The sequence below is a fragment of the Antechinus flavipes genome, chromosome 3, assembly GCF_016432865.1.
Source record: "Antechinus flavipes isolate AdamAnt ecotype Samford, QLD, Australia chromosome 3, AdamAnt_v2, whole genome shotgun sequence".
NCBI lineage: Eukaryota > Metazoa > Chordata > Mammalia > Dasyuromorphia > Dasyuridae > Antechinus > Antechinus flavipes.
Window position 1 is genome coordinate 382562340 of NC_067400.1, and position 6000 is coordinate 382568339.

A 6000-nucleotide genomic window follows, 5' to 3' on the forward strand; every position below is an offset into this window, starting at 1 on the left:
TGAAACCAATTTAGTTTAACAATATTTCATTTGGATTTCTCTAAATTTGGTTTGGGCAGAATGTAAAGGAGACTGAAGAAACCAAAGGTGGGGAGAGAAAGTTAAAATTGCTGCCAGAAAACAAAGTCAAATGGAGGGTGTTGGTCTTACTAAACTTTTTTCCTATGTTGACACAATCATTAGTTTCATAAAATAAAATTCCCGGAACAGCAAAGTACAAAGATTTAATTAAATGTGATATAACAAATGTAAATACTTTCCTAAGGAAAATTGGGTGTGTGATTGGTTTAAGACAGTCTACCATTGCTGATGAAATGACCTGAAAGCATATCTTATAGATTGTGGGTCAATGATATTTTGTTTTGCATATTCCAAAATATGCAGTAGATACTAGATACCTTGATATTAGTATCCAGTAGCTTTCCAGTTGGATAGGTGTTGAATCTATAACAATGACATACATTTGTCAGTATCCTTCAGACTATATAATCTTAATTTACCTTGTTTTCTTCTTGAATAATGATTTACATAGATAAAGATCTCTTCCATCTAGCCATTAGAGGAGAGGATTTGGAGTTAGCCAAAAAAAAGAAAAAAAATTTAGAAAACCACAAAGATTTTTGGTACATTGAGGTCTGGTGGTAAATGGATTTAACATTTATTATATCAGTTCAGTTAAAATGATTGAAAAATTCATTTTTAAGTCATGAAAAAAATTGCAAATTATTACCAACATGGTCCTCAAATTGATCTTTATAAATAAAAGTTTCTTTAAGTAATCACAGCAAATAGCTATTAATAGTTTAAAAAAGAAATGCTGGGCCCAGTATAAACTAAATATAAAGGGGTTAGAATCAGACTGTCTTTTTAACGAGAGTTTTCACTAACTTCTAGTTGTTCCCAGTGAATTATGTTGATTCAAGATGGTGTTTGGACCAGTTAGGTCAATACAACAGTATCTCATGGAGTAAAAACATTCTAATTTCAGACTCATTGTCTAGAGCATTGGGTAAGGATTTTTAGGATACTAGAATTCTAGTACTTTGATATCCTGTAAAGTGCAGTTTCCATTTGTTAAATGGGTATTAGTTACTTGTTTGAGTGTCTTTTCTGCAAAAGGGAATACAATGAAAAAAGTTTACAATATGGCTAGGGAAGACGACAATTAAAAAGTTAAAGACAGGCAAAAAGGAAATTTCAAATGATTAGTTTGAACACTCATTCTTATAGGGATTAATAGTAAGGAAAAAATCACTTTTACCTACAGGTAATTTGGGAAGGTTTCATTGAAGAGGTGAAATTTTAGCTGGGCCTTAGAGGGTTGAAAAGATTTTTAGAAACAAAGGAGAGGAAGAACATTTCTTTTGGGGAAATGGCAGTAGCAGTGAAAGCTCCTAGCTGGAAAGACATGAGCTTTATTCAGAGAAAGGTAAGTAGTACTGATGCAAAGGCTTTGAGTGATAAACAATAAGTTTGGAAAAGTAGATTATGGCCAGAAATAGAAGGTCTTGAATGTCAGGCAGAGAAGTTTGGACTTTATTTTGTAGGCAGAAAAATGATGAAAATGAGTTTTGAGAATGAATGTGCTGTGGTTAGATTGGGATTGTGGTAAGGCAGTTGATAATATATAAATAATTGTTAAGGACCAATGGCATTTATAGTGTGCTTTTAAAATAATTTTGCCAATTATTATAATTACTACTAGTAAAAACTGATACATAACTCATACTTAGATGTCATCTTTCCCCCCCCATTTTGTTTAAAGCCATATGGAGACCGCTAAAGCTTCATCACTACATCTCAATGAAGTAGGTAGGTGACATATAAGCCTGATATACTGATCAGACACTGAGTTTTGAGCCTGCTGGGGATTTGCCTCCAGACCATTAAATGTGTCGCATTCCCTATGATAATTATAGAAGTTCAGGCTCTTAGTAGTCTTCCCATGGAGGCAATTTATTCACCAGAAGTTTAACCAATTTGCCTTGTTCTCATACTCAAGAAAGATTTATGTATTTCCCAGGTTCTATTTAAATAAAAATTTGGAGAGATTGTAAAATTACATATTAACTGTACTATGTGGACATCAGTGAATTCATTGGTGAATCACTTGGCAAAGGGATATATTGTGGGATTCATGGTATATCGTTTATGTTGAAACATTTAGTACGTGATCTTGATCAGAATACCATATTCTGCAAATTTGTACTTAGTGAAGCAAGGGGAGAAAAACTATTACAAAATATGAAAAATATTTTAAATGGGTTATCTATTCCAGGCATTGTGCTTATCAAGTAACCAAGAATTTTTAAAGGTGATGGTGAGAGATTTTCATATGTATTTCCATGCTTCTAAGTATTGAACTCTATTCCAGATGATGTATTTTAATTGTCTAAAAACTTTTAATGATGATGGCAAGGCTTTTCCATATGTATTATACCGAAACTATCCATTAAGAATCATCAATTAAATGCTATGTATTCTTTAATAATGAATGAATGATTCTTTTAAATTGGCTTTGCAGTTAGTACACAGAATATTGAACATTTATTCAGTGTAGACTAAAGGAAACCAGAATACCTAATGTAAAAAATTGTTTTGTTTCCAGCTGCTTCCAGAGTTCCATGTTCATAGAATTTGGATGATGGTACAGTCTTTAGTAAAATGAAGGCTACATTGTCAGTTGAATTCTTGGCAAATTCCTGTATCTATTGCTACAGAGAACCTAATTTTTCTTCGTTATCCAAAATGTTGCCCCAAACAGACCATATATGTTTACAATTTTCTATATTGAAAATTGATGCTGGCAGCTGCATTTTAAGCCAGTAATTTTTTTAAAGAAACTGTTAAGTGTTGTATGCCACCTGCCTAATAATAACCTTTTATTTTATAGTTTTATTTTACATATCTCCATTTCCTTTTGGAAATGGACCCTTAGGTATGTAAAACTAATGAGCACAATGTCTTAGGAGAGAGGAATTTTTTAGATACATACTGAATAAACTTTTTATACCATACATCAAAGATATAATGAGCCATTATAAATGTTGATTCCACTTATGTGGATAACAACCTTTTCTTGCCCATTGGTAGGTTCATAATTGTTGTGGGCATGACCAGCCGTATAGTAATGACATTCTGAAAATTTAACTTGCTAGGTTCTTAGATGATAGTCCATAATCCATAACTTTTTTCCAAATCTTGTGTTTTCTTGGCATAACTTGAGAACCAAGGGTTGCCATAATATGTTGAGGTATCAGAAAAGAATTTTTTTTTAAATGGCAATTTATTTCTATCACATAGGGAAAAAAAAATATTAATATGCAGCATCTGTTATTTTAATCAGTGCAGCTAAAACATTCTGGAAATAAGTTTTTCTAGTAAAGGAGTCAGAGAAGGAAACTCATCCAGTAGAATGTATGCTCTTTGAGAAGTTTTGGCCTTTGTTTTCCTCTAGCATCCCAGATGGTGACTTGAAAAATGAAATATAAATAGGTTAACTATGTTGTTGAATTCAAATGTTCATGATTGTAGTGATGTAATGAAGTAGCACTAGCAGACTTTGGTACATGCCTTTCCGTTGACCCATACAACTTATGTGACCTTGGGCTAGGCCCTTAACCTCTTTCAGCTTCCATCATCATATATAAGATGAAGAAGACTGGACTACTCAGCTTCTAAGAACCTTTCCTGCTATAAATCTGAGATGTGGTCTTTTTCAATAGGTCATCAGGTTATGATTGAAAAATAACAAAACAGTCTTGGATTGTTATCTTGATTACCTGTCCTATTTGCTTGCCATTGTTCCCAGAGGCTCTGTTTCTGTTCCTGAAGGTTCTTATCCCTTTCTCCATCTCCTGGATTGTTCCCAATCAAATGCCCAAGGCTTGTTGGATAAAATTTTTTTAAGTAAAGCAATCTTAGTACCTTCCTTTCCCAACCCACTGCTTCCTCGGATTCATTAAGTGAATGAGAGGGAAGAGACCATATAGTTTCAGGTAAGGTTGGTATTTTAAAGATGAAAATAGGAGTCATGTAAAAAGGGAGAGAGAGAAGTCTTAGAGCTTTAATATTGTTTGAGGCTGAACTTAACATCTCTGCCTTCACTAACACATTAGACATTATTTCATGAATATCTGTGGCACAGATGCTACACAGATATGCTCTTCATCTGTATCACTTCTTAAATATGAGCTAGAGAGGACTTAGGGTAATCTTTCTTCCTCTTCTTTCTCCCCTTGCCTTTTAAAAAAGGCAGGTCCTATCAAAAACCTTTTCTCCTCCACTTTCTCCTAGCACTGTTCTTAGCACAACCATGCCTCATAGCTTTTTCTGTATGTCATAATTTACTCACATTGTAAACAAGGGAAGGAACTGTTATCAAACTTCATTTGAATCCTTGATTCATGGCACTCTTCATTAAACACAGAAGATGCTTAATATCTGTTGGATTGGATGGATGCAGGTCTCTCATCTCTGGAGTTTTAACTTTGTACAAGTCTTCAAAGTCTTTCATAAAGGTTTTTGAAAAGCTGGAATTTGAAAGTGGGCTAGTTGATTTCTTCCATTTGTGATTTTTGGCAAGAATTTTAAAATGTCAGAAATCCAAGAAAAAAGCCTTGTCTCATTGAGGCTTGAAAAACATTAATGTATATATTCTGTTACCAAGAAGTGATTTTTGTGTCCTAATTTTCTGTGGAAATCATGTACAGTAGTACTGATTTTGTTTAGTGTAGTAATCATCTACAATGAAATAAAATTTATTGCAGAAATGTATGTACTTGCTCTCTCAAACTAATTTGTTTCATTTCACTTAATTATTCCCAAGAGGTTGTTCTAGAGGATCTTTAAAGCCACAGCCCCTCTCCAGTGATTATATGATAAGCCAGTCAAATGGTGGCATTTTCTCTTTTGAAATTCACTTGATATTAAAATTTACTTTCTTTGGAGTACTATTTTACCACATAAAAAGAATATTCCTATGTTTTAATAATGATTAGTGCTTACAATCCAAATTACAAATCATGAATTGCTCATGAAAATGAATTTTTCAAAAAAATATGATGAAAATATGTTGTGAAAGAACTAATTTATTTTTTTAAAAATAAGTTGTAATAAAATTTATGTGAAGGGTTTTCTCAGGAAAAAATAATTCCAGGAGTCCTCTCAAAAGAGCCGTTATCTGGAGTGCTGCTTCAGTAGAATGATCTAAGACCATAACTAAGATCTGTGAGTTCCTCACGTCTTTAGTGTGTCAGTGAGATAAGTAGCTTGAGAAAGAAGATGGGGAAATGTCCTTATAATGTTAAAATGTGAGTAATTTCAACCTATTGGTGAAGCAACAAGTGAGGGTTAATAGTTTACGAATTTAAGTCTTCGTTTATGTAGACTGTAGTTAAGACTGGAAGCTCCATCAGAACAGGGATTTTGTCTTAGTCATATCTGTCTTATGTCACATCTTATTCCTCTTTCCCCAGCACTTAGTTAAGTGTATTACAAATAGGAAGAGGGTGCTTACTGTTTGTGAAATTGTATTTTCCCTTGTAGAATATTTTAATTTTGGTTTACCTCTATTTAACACTATTTTCCTTTTATGTTTGCTATCATAGTTCTTAGGTATATGCCCTTAATACCAAAATTAAGCAATGAGATATAAAATCTGCTACTCTTGAGCCATATATGACTTTTTAAAGCTCCATGTTGCTTTGGAAACAAGTGTAAAAGGAAAAAAAAATTATCTTCACAAATCATACAAACAATTTAACATTCTAGCATTAGCAGCATACGAATGGGACTGTAACCAGCATTCTATTCAGTAGAATTGTTAAATTATTAAAGTTTTAAAATTTTTGTTAATTGTTTTTACAATATTTTATTGATGAATCCTGGCTGTTACCCTTGATGATCCATGATCTAGGTAAAAAAGCTGCCCAGGTGCCCACTTTTGACTTCTCATGATTTTACTTAGATCAACCCTAAACTTTTGTAGTCAAGAATCAC